This window comes from Ictidomys tridecemlineatus, unplaced genomic scaffold (genome assembly GCF_052094955.1).
Source record: "Ictidomys tridecemlineatus isolate mIctTri1 unplaced genomic scaffold, mIctTri1.hap1 Scaffold_61, whole genome shotgun sequence".
NCBI lineage: Eukaryota > Metazoa > Chordata > Mammalia > Rodentia > Sciuridae > Ictidomys > Ictidomys tridecemlineatus.
This window is the reverse complement of record NW_027524175.1, coordinates 1,223,317-1,234,594: the sequence shown is the minus strand read 5'-3', so window position 1 is coordinate 1,234,594 and position 11,278 is coordinate 1,223,317. Positions and strand designations below refer to the sequence as shown.

At 37.4% G+C, this 11,278-nt stretch overlaps 1 pseudogene across 1 annotated transcript in view; it reads right to left on the bottom strand.

Moving 5' to 3' along the window:
• Positions 1–2,756: 2,756 nt before the first annotated feature.
• Positions 2,757–11,278, bottom strand: part of LOC144374196 (protein N-lysine methyltransferase METTL21D-like) — a 28,548-nt pseudogene continuing 20,026 nt past the window's right edge. Inside the window, exon 6 of the transcript XR_013433663.1 lies at positions 2,757–3,732. The product of XR_013433663.1 is annotated as a protein N-lysine methyltransferase METTL21D-like (transcript). The remainder of the gene's footprint in view (positions 3,733–11,278) is intronic.

The following is an 11,278-nucleotide window of genomic DNA, read 5'->3' as shown; positions in this document are numbered from 1 at the left end:
ATTAATTGATTATTGATCTGGTTATTTGGATGTGTTCATATGTCAAAAAATAAAAATATACACCTTAAATAGAGCTTGGGATATAGATTACTCAGTCAAGTGGTTGACTCACATACACAAGGCCCTGGGTTCAATCCCCAGGACCACAGAAAAAATGTGTATAATTATATCAATAAACCTAAAAAAAAGTGTGTCTAAGTTGAGATTAAAAATAAAATACACTATTAAATGATAAATAAAAGTAAGGATTCACTAGCTAAATATCAATCTCAATATTTTGGGAAAGGCAATTTTTATAAATAGAGAATAAATACTAACAAAAGGAGCAAAATTGCAAACATTAACAGTAAACAGAGCATAGAAATTATCAGTAATGCCAGATGTAGGATTTAGATTACAAATTAAATTAAAAGAGCTCTGATAAATTTCAAAAGTAAAAATTTTATATTATTTATGCATTACATAATTGTAACTTGTAAGGTGTATATAATGATGCCTCAGTTAACGATGCAGATACATTCTGGAAAATGCATCATAAGGGGATTCTGTTATTTTAAAAATGATACAGCATACTGATACATTCTTAGGTGATATACCTAGGTTATAATTTAGACAGTAATGTACATGAAGTCCATTATTAATAAAAAAATTTTTGCAAAATGAATATAAGATTCAACATTATAGCAATGAATATAGACTTCATAATGAGATGAATTATTAGCACTGTGGAACTAAAGACAAAATGCTCTAAAAGAATCTGGTCATTTAGGCAATGGAATAAGAAAAGAAAACTGCACTGCATTAAAAATGAATAAAATGGTACTTTAAAAAACTGCTGAAACAGTGGGGTATCTGCCTAATAAAAAGTCATTGTATCCTTTTCTGATATGACGTATAAACCATATATATATATAAAACAAATAAAATGCTAGCAAATCAAATACAGAGATATATATTTTTAAAAACAAAACAAACTACAACAACAACAAAAAAACACCATGACCCAGTGAGATTTGTCCCAGGAATGTAAGATTGGTTCAATATATAAAAACCAATTATGTAATATGCCATAGTAACAGAATATATAATAAAAACAACACAATCACTAGACACAGAAAAAGAATTTGACAAAATCCACCACAATTTTATAAACAAAAATACTCAACAAATTAGGAATTCAGGGAACTTCTTCAACCAGATAAACAGCATCTATGGAAAACCCACAGCTAACATTGTACTTAATAGAAGGGGGTGGCTTAAATTTTCTTAATTAAGACCAGTATGTCCATTCTATGTAGTTTTATTCAACATCCTACTGGTTAGGAAAATCAGAAAAGAAAAGGAAATAATAATCATCCATAGTAAAATTCAAAACCTAGCCAAGCTAAGGGATGTCATGATTTTATATACAGAAAATCCTAAGAAATTCACTAAAAATAGATCCTATTAAAACTAATAAACAAATTCAGCAAAACTGAAGAATGTCAGATCAACATACAATGTCAATTGTATTTTTACATACTACTTTTAATGGATGATCTGAAAATAAAATTTCAAAAATCCCATTTTAATAGTACCAAAAGGAATAAAATATCTAGGGACAGTTTTTTAAAAAATAAATTTAAAAATATACTCTGAAAATTATAAAATATCATTGAAATAAATGAAGATTCAAATAAGTAGAAAGACATCCCATGAGTTGAAATGTTAATATTTTTAAGACAAAATTAATCCCTAAATTGATCTACAGATTAATGGAATCTCTATCAAGATTCCAGCTGATTGATAATATATATATATATATATATATTTTGCAGAAATTGACAATCTCATATGAAGTATAGATGAAAATGTAAGAGACTCAGAATAACCAAAAGAATATGAAAAAGAACATTGTTGGATAGCTTAAATTTCCTGACTTCAAAGCTTATTGTGAAGCTACAGAAATCAAAAGTGAGATGCTGTTGTAAGAATAGACATAAAGAAATTATAAATCATAAACAAATCCAGAGTCCAGAAATAAACCCTACATTTATGGCCAGTTTATTTAGAGATATCAACTGAAAATAGGGAAATCCATAGAGATGGAAAAATGGATTAGAGTTATCTGGGATTAGAAAGAGAGGTTTCTCTTTGAGTGATAAAATATTGTGGAATGTATAGTGGTAATAATTGTACAACTTTGTGAATATACTAATACTACTGAAATGCACACATTTTTTAAAAGGATGAATGGGTGGATATTCTGAATCATTCTCATATTTCTGGGCACTTATCAAAGTTTACCCTATTATATAATTATTTCTAAACATATATGTTCTCACCATACAGGTTGCATGAAGATTGAAGATATGAATTACATATCACTCACCATTGTGTCAAGCAAAATATTTGTACCTTGAACCTTGTTGAATTAATTGGTATCCCCAACATTTTGGGTTTTCCATCACCTAGTGTTTGTCTAAAAGCCTTGAGATGACTTGAGTAGACTCCAGAAACCACAGATCCAGCATCGCCCACACAACTTCTTTGTGATTTGCAGCATTTACTTGCCAAATAATTAGAACCAAGAGCTTGTTTATGTCAATGCTGATTTTAATCCATTCCTTGTCTGAAGAGTTACTTTGCTGGAGTGTTTTTTCATCAGGAGTTCAGTCATCCAATTTTCTCTAGTGGTCCTGACCAATAATCCAGTCTCTATACTTTTCTATCCTTCTTCCTCCTCCATCTCTCCTTTCCTTCTAACATCCCTTCAATTTGGAACTCTGTATCCAACAGTGAATACTTAACCTTTTTTTATTGTACTGGTCTAGTGCCAGGCTGACGGTTACCTCTATCTTCTGCTTCAGTACTCATTCATCCAGTCCGTCAGTCAGTCAGTCAATAAATTCATAGCAAGTAACTAGAATGTAAGTCATGCTGTTCAAGTTGCCCTGTTGCCTTGATTACCTTTTATGTTTATTCATGATGTGGAAATGGAGTGTTTATTTTCTTATGCAACCAAATGGATTTATGTCACATAGGTAATAATGTTGAAGGAATTTGGTGTTTGTAATGTTCTAATACCTAGTGATAAACCTGCAGACTCACTGATTAATAATTTCCATATTTGAAGGATCTCAAAAAATGAGTCAACTCTTTTCATCTACTATAGGCATCAGTATTTTAATCAATTCCAATTTCAAATCCATCTTGCAATTTAAGCAAATTGCCATCTGTTGCCTGGGTTGTACTGGTTATGGCTTCAGTGTTACTGTTACCTTCACAGCTTAAGTAAAAAAAAAAGAAAAATGAATAAGAAAAATTGTTGAGCATTAACATCTCGCTTGTATGTGCATTCATACTGTATAATTACTGGCAGCTCTCCAGAAAATGTGGCCTAGTTTCTAGAAGCCTCTTCAGTCTGTGATATTAAAAGATGCACAACAATTTAATCAACTCAATAATTTGATTATCTGCACTTATGTTTTTTTTCTTTTAATAGTGCAACAAAACCCTTCAGTCCCATTTGAAGAAGGTCCCAGGAAAAACTGGTGAGCTTCACAATGAGGCTGAGATTATTGGTCCCAGGGATCCCTGGATGTTCCTGGATGGCGGCCTGAGCAATGAAGGATAGGGTGGGCAGAAACTCCAGGTCTGGCCTGACAGATCCAGTTTCAGAGACAGTTTCTGAGCACAGTGCTTGCACAGGCCTGCCCCTTTCTCTCGCTTCTCATATTTTGTAGGTGCTGCCTGCAGAGAAAAGGAACAAAACAAAACAATTTAAATCAAGTCTCGTTTGGTCTTCATGAACAGCTGCCCACCTTCCTGGGCTGCCTCTCAGACTGTGTTTGAATACGTATTGTGCAGTATTCTTTCTTGGGTGTAAAAGGGATACAGAAGCATTTATTTATTAAAATCAAATTACAGGTAAGTGCCCCTTCTCCACACATTTATTTACTATTGAGTTTATTGTAGATTTCAGAAGACTCATTCTCATTATATAATTTAAGTTATTCTAAGAAGCAAGAGTGATATCACTTCTGAATTAAAATGAGAAAGAGAAAGGGATAAAAAATAGTGGAACTGTTAGGTCTAAGAATATTTGTATTTTATAATCACTTGCAAATGATGCTACAAAGACATTACACCAATTTGTTCTCAATGAGAAGGAACTTTAAATACTTAGTCTAGCTATCCTTTTTATCTGACTAGATTTTCATATACAGCTTTGCTGTATATTGTGATTGAGAAATCACTATGTAACAAATATATTGAACAAATGGGCATATTGATCCAAATATTTTAAACTGCATAGTGGGAGGGAGTGTGGGAGCTGGTGGACCCCTGGCAGTTATACTGTCTTGTCAGAAGAGAAGAATCAGGTGTGATTTTCATATCTGTTGCTTAGAAAATGGTCAGTTGTGCAAGATATTTACCATATTTTATTGGGACCTGCTAACACTATACTCCTTTGATCTAAACGCAGGTTGGTAAAGGAAATATCTGTGATATGAACCTGTACACTTCCCTATATGATAAGATAAGCATATAGAACTCCACTCTATAAAATCCACCTTCCCCCTGAAAGCCACATCTTGAGGTTTCATTCCACCATCAGGCTAAGCTGAAGATACTTACTTTTCTTCATCAAAGCCTCCTGAGAATGCATAATACCTTTACTTGTGGCTTTTACAAACTCCCATCTAGGCTGAAGGATTTAGTGTGTAAGGTAATTAGTGCCTGGGACTTATTTATCTCCATCTGAAGCTGTACAGAGGTAGAGAAAAACTGTTGGCTGCAGACTTATCAGGGGAGAAGATTAATGTTATCATCTATGATAAGCTTTGTAGATTAGCTATGATCTCCCCATGTTAAGTCCTATCCCCATTCTCCATTAGCAAGGATGGTAAAAAGCCAACTGTATTATTAACCTAGTCTATATCTATTATGATTTTGCTACTTCTCATCCTTTCAAGGCACACACCAGCAGATAAGACCTAGTCTAATCAAAAATCATATTTAGATGCTTGAAAAATAAATTTCCTATTGAGTCTGGCCCAGACCACTCTATTGACTAAATATCCTGAATCCCTGCCCAAGTCTGGCACTGGACCAGATCAACAGGGGACATAAAGTAAATAGAAAGCAGTCAGACATGGGCAAATTAGAGCAGAAAAGAGTAGACAGGGAATAGCTGGCAAGCAATTGTAGCCATTGAGGAAGAAGGTGGTGAAGGCCTGACCTGGGGTGGTGGTAGAAAAAAGAAGTAGAATAATCATCTTGGGGGCTGTATTTTTCAAAGCCTCCAGGTGACTCTGATACTAAGTAAAGTTTGAGAAACCCTGGCATGTCTGTTATCTGGTGCCACTCTCCATACCCTGACCTTGGCCTAAATCCTTTTCCCACCCCCCTCCCACATCCTGTGTCTTAGATTTCTGTTCCGTGGTTTCTTATCCCTTCTGCTTTATTTCTCCTAGATTAGGTTTTGATTCCAACCTCTACTGACTGCTCTACACTGAAGTCCATATTGGTACCTCATTCCTGCATTTACCCTCTCTTCTTTTTCAGTCTCTTACCTGCTGCCTATAAAAGCCAACTTTAAGCCTCCTTATCAACCTACTTCCTGCCCACAGCTCCTGACCTGATTGCAGAGGGTGAAATCTACACATGAAAGCCACCAGGGCATAGTGCCACTAACACAGGTCTCCAAAGTGCTCTCTGTCATCTGTCTTTCCCCTTGCTGTCCCACTTCCACATGGCTCCCACTTGCTTCCCTAAAGAACAAAATTGATATCGCCCTCTGCCTAAAATTTCCTGTGGATTTTTAGTTTTCTGTAGGATCGAATCCAAACTCCTTAGCATAACATCCAAAGCCCTCCACAAGCTGTAGCTAGTTTCATTGTTATTGCTCCCCTCACCCCAGCATCACCCCTCTGTCAATTCACTTTTCAGTCTCATCTAGCCATTCGCTTGTCAGACCTCAGTCCCTTTGTGCTTGCTATTTCCTCTGGCTAGATTGCTCCTCTCCTTACTTTTTCCCTGGGAAAATGTCTACTACTCAAGACTCAATTGAACTGCCGTCTCCATTCTTCTCACTGAAATATACTGCTTTCTTTAGGGTTGTACTGGTATGTTGTTGGAGGTAGGTGTCTTTTTTAAAAAAATCTATAATGTTGAATAATGCTGGCTCCTTATGCCATTTCTGGTCTGAAGAGCAGAACTGGGTCCTCATTTTCTTTCAGCTACATAAAGTAAGGGATGATTATAAAATACAAGATCTCACTCATGTTTCCAGGGAATTTCTAATCCAACACTGATAGGCAGACTAGAATAGTGGGAACCATGATGTTTCAGCTCCAAGTATCTAATCTTGGGACAGTGATTGTTAGGATGGAAAGCATACATTTATGAGGAATGTCTCAACATTTCCTGGTATAACTGGTTTGATCCCTTGACTCTCCCAAGGTAGAAGAACACAGCAGGTTAAGAAGATAGCTCTGAAGCCAGAACCAGGATGAGATTCTCAGGCTGCTATTCACTAGCTATTTGACCTTGAATAAGCTACTCTCTGGCCTTGTTTTTCTCATCTATAAAATGGAGTTAACTCTAGCACCTGTTTCCTAAAGTTGTCATAAAGATTAAACAAATAAATATAAGTAAAATATATAACAAGTACTTAATCCATGCAGGACATTGCTACACATTTAAATCTATTTCAGAAAGAGAAACAGTCATATTTCTGCTGAGCAAGCATTTAGCTTCAAACCCCTCACTGTTCTTCCTCTAGCCAAGTCCCCCTGCCCCAGGCCATTAATTAAAATAACAGACAAGATCTTTGTCTCTTAAAGTTCTATAGAACATTTTTTCCTAAGCAATGCTGTCTACTGCAATGCAAATAAACTCCTTATTTTATCATGAAATCATTTCTGGATCCCACAGTCATTAATTTCAAACTCAGACTTGTCTTTGTAGTTAATTATTAGTTTTCTCAGGAGTTGAGAATGTAGAGCTTTTATTAATTTATGAAAAGTTTAAGTACCCACCATGATGATGGTTACAGAGGTGACAGTGGTATCCAGGAAGATACAACTGACCATTGGTTCTGGTGCATTAGGAACTCCAATCTGCAGAATTAGACACTATCTCAGTGAAGCCTCTATTAAAAGTGTGGCAGTTTCCTACTGTGTAAGGCGGATGTGGGATTCCAGAAAAGAGGTTGCTGTGGGATCCTGAGCAAGCCTTCACTTGTCTGGACCTGTTTCATTATCTCTAAAACAAAAAGATTGAATTGAAGGCTCTTTTTTGTTCTTTTCTATCAAAAAGACTCTTAATGGATGTGAAGTCTGACTCAAAAAGCTAGGGTTTTTTCACTGAGACAGTTCCCTCAACCAAGTCTTACTACCACCCACTGAAGCACACAAAGGAGGTGAAATAACAGCTCCCATTTACTGAGTGCTAAGTGCTGAATGTTTTATATACATCATTGCACTTAATCCTCAAAATAAATCTGTGAAGTAGCTATTAACTTTTCAGTTGCCCAGAGAGTTCAAGTTGGAGGACAAATAGAGCCTGGCTTCTTTTTTCTGTTGTTTTGGTATCAGGGATTGAACTCAGGGGCACTCGGCCACTGAGCCACATCTCCAACACCATTTTATATTTTATTTGGAGACAGGGTCTCACTGAGTTGCTTAGTGCCTCGCAATTGCTGAGGCTGGCTTTGAACTCCCAATTCTCCTGTCTTAGCTTCCCTAGCCTCTGGGATTATACCCTGAAAGCCTGGCTTCTTCTTTGTAAAAGGGGAAAATAGACTAAATTACTAAAGCCATTCTATAAATGAAGATCCATTGTATCCAGTCAGCCAGTCCCAGGTTGGGGTCCAGAACTGTGGGATTCCTGGAGAAGGTGTGAAAACAGGATCATTCTTGGTTTCTTTGTTTACGTTGTTTTGTATCAGCCATACTGATTTTATGAAACAGAATCCAAGAAGTTCTAGAGTCTTTGAGATCCTCCAGGACAAACACTTGATTCCAGACCTCCTTCTCAAGAATTCAGATTCCTCCACAGTTCCTCTAGGGAGAGGTACTGAACGGAGTTCCCCTCCTGTGGGTTTTCAGTTTGCATCAGTGCCCTGATGCGACTTCACTTTTGGGTCTGGTTTCAAAGCATGCTTATGATTCTACCACAGCCACATATTTTCTGAGTCCATCTTCCTTCCCTGCAATAAGCATTTCAGTCTACAGAGCCAATCCATCTCTCTTTGTTTCTCTCTCACACACACTCACTCATATTCTCTCATTCTTCAAAGACATTTCACAGTTCAGAATAAACACGTCAAAATGAAGGCTATTGCATGAGACAAGAAAGTACATACAAAAGAAGTAAAAGCCTGATTTTTGAATCTTCAGCCAAGAACTGAGAGGTGTCTATAAAACCATGCTACTCTAAGGACTGAGGGCTGCAATAAATAGAACTCATCAGAGACTCAGACATTCTCAGAATGAAAAACACAAACATTTATTAGGAGCAGCTGCATGTGTCTGAGCTCCTGGAGGGATATAGGAGAGCACTGGCTTCATTCACTGTTATGGAAAAGGCTATGCGGTCAGTGCCAAAAGGAGCTAGCCAGGCAGCAGCATCCACTCCTCCCACCTCCTCTGGCTCTGGGCTACAGGCCCTCTTACCCCACAAGGCAACTGGTGACCTCGTGCCCCTGTCAGGCAGGAGAGTGTGGGGACTTCACGGGCATCTGGGGCAGGTGGGTCTGCTGGCCCATCTTCAGGTGGGCAGGGGCAGGATCTGACCTGGACAATAAGGAGTGGGCTCCCCTGCCCCTGAGGCAGAAGGACAATAAGGCATCCCAACAGGAAGCACAAACCCTGGCCTGTGGGCCAGTAAGGAGGTACTATTTCTTGTCACCTGGAAATGGAAGTCATCTTACTTCTGGTCAGACTTTCACTTCTGGTGGGTTCTCTGGATAGTACTTGGCAAATAGGAATATGAAACATCCACTTAAATTTGAACTTTGGATAAGCAAATGGTACTTTTTCAGTATACATTTGACCTAAATACTGGAGAGCATACTTATACTAAAACATTTGGATTTATCCTAAATTTAAATAAATTTGAGCATCTTTTACTTTATCAGCAGTTCTGTCCCCCTTGTAGCCTTCCCTCTGGATAAGCCTGGTCCCAGGTGAAAGTTTATTCAAGCTACTCACTCTTAAGCAGAAATCTGCTTAGTTCTGATTCTCCTGTAGTTTTTGGTGAAAAGGCAAAGACCCTAGACTATATCTGCTGAATAATGCCTCTGGTGTGGGGCCCCAGTACGCATTTTCTCAAGTTGTCATATAAGTGATTTAAATACATATTTATATTAATTATCTATGCTTCTGGACAAATTACCCTAAAAATTGAAGCTAAAAACCACCATGGGTGAGAAATTTACTGATTTAGCTTTATGATTCTGACTCATGGACCTCCATGATGCTGCAATCAAGGTGTTAGTTTAGGCCGAAGTCATCTCAAGACTTCACTGGCGCTAGAGAATCTGCTTCCAAGCTCACTCCTATGGACCCTGACAGGTCTCAGGTACTTGCTAGTTATGGCTGGAAACATCTGTTTCTTGCCACAGGAGCCTCTTTATAGGGACGGCATCTGGCTTTCCCAGAGTTAGGAATGAGGGGGAATAGGGTGAGGAAGTAGGACCAAGTTCATAAAAGTGAACCATCAACACAAATCCACCTAAGAAAGGAGGGAAGAGAATTATAAAAGTAAGAATAATACAGAGAGACAAAACTCATAAAATGCCATTGTAGAGATTGCCTACCTCTTCACTTTCTTTTGAGAATTATTACTACAGATCAGTCCTCAACACATCGCAACCAAGACCATATTTTGAAAATTAGACTTAAAAGTCTTTATTCACTTATTTTTTCCTGCTTTCATCCCTCCTCCTGATCTACCCTTTTGGTGATCTGAAGCAATAAAAATGGAAACTAAAAAGAAATAAAGAAGAAAAACAACTCAAAATGATGATCTTAGAAGAATAGCTAAATGTTAAAAATGTTCACATATATTATTTGAATACAAATCTCATGCATATATAGCTCTGTTCTCCTAAAAATATCTAATTATTCAATGTGGTCTTTGGAGAATCTCCCATGAAATATTAGAAATATATGAGCAGGCTGACCAATTAGGTGTTTGGTCATCTTCATAAGAAAGAGTCAAGAAGAGATCATGTCAGGGTAAAGCATCTGCTTAGTGTGCATGAGACCCTGGCTTCAATCAACACTGCTGCTGCTGCAAAAAATAAATAAATAAAATAAAATAAAATAAAATAAAAGAGATAACATTAGCTATTGTGCTCCTACCTGGAAACTGAGTGGATCCACTTTGTGATGCAGTGAAGAGGGCATGAGCTTTGAGCTGGAATCTAACCAATATGTCACTTTAGCTATCATCTCATTTAGAAAATAGGGACCATAAATCTGCTATAGTGAAACTTAAATGTAATGATGCATATGGAAATGCCTTATAAACCAAGAAGTGTCACTTCTGAAATGAAAGGTGGAACCAAAAACATCACTGGCTTTGTACTTTCACAACCAAGTCTGACATTTGCTCTTTCAATGTTTTAAGCAGGCAGATTCCGATGACTTCCTGGAAAAGTGAACATAGCCCACAGAAGCCATATGACACATATCTAATTTCCTTCCTTCTTTCCTTGTGCCCCCCCATCTTCCTTCCTTCATATATTTTTTTGTTGTGGTGGTGTAGGGGATTGAACCTAGGGCCTCTTTTATGTGATAGGCAGTTTGTATACATCAGCAATACCACAAACACTTGAATAATATATTATGCTACAATGTGACAACAGTTGCAACAATTTTCAGCTTTATTCTAATCTGTGTGTGTGTGTGTGTGTGTGTGTACATGTAGGCTCACACTGGGGAAGTAACTTGTTATTGCTAAGCAAGCACCTTACCACTGAGATACATCCTAGCCCCTTAATGTTCATTTTAATTTGCAACCCCAAACGGATCTACGTTGTTCCCTAGAAAATGCTCAGCTCCCGAAAAGGACAGTCATCTTTATTGTATCCTCGGTGACAAGTTTTACAGGAAATCTGTGCAAAGTTCTGATGAGAAAGACATGATTCATTTTTCACAGTTCTGATGGTATGACTCCCTCCTCTATCAGAAAGAACTGAACCTTCCTAGCAGTGCTTCTTCCCTAACTCTCTTCCACTCCCATTCTTCAATGTTTGGGAGGCATTCTGTTGGGTAAAAAAGGC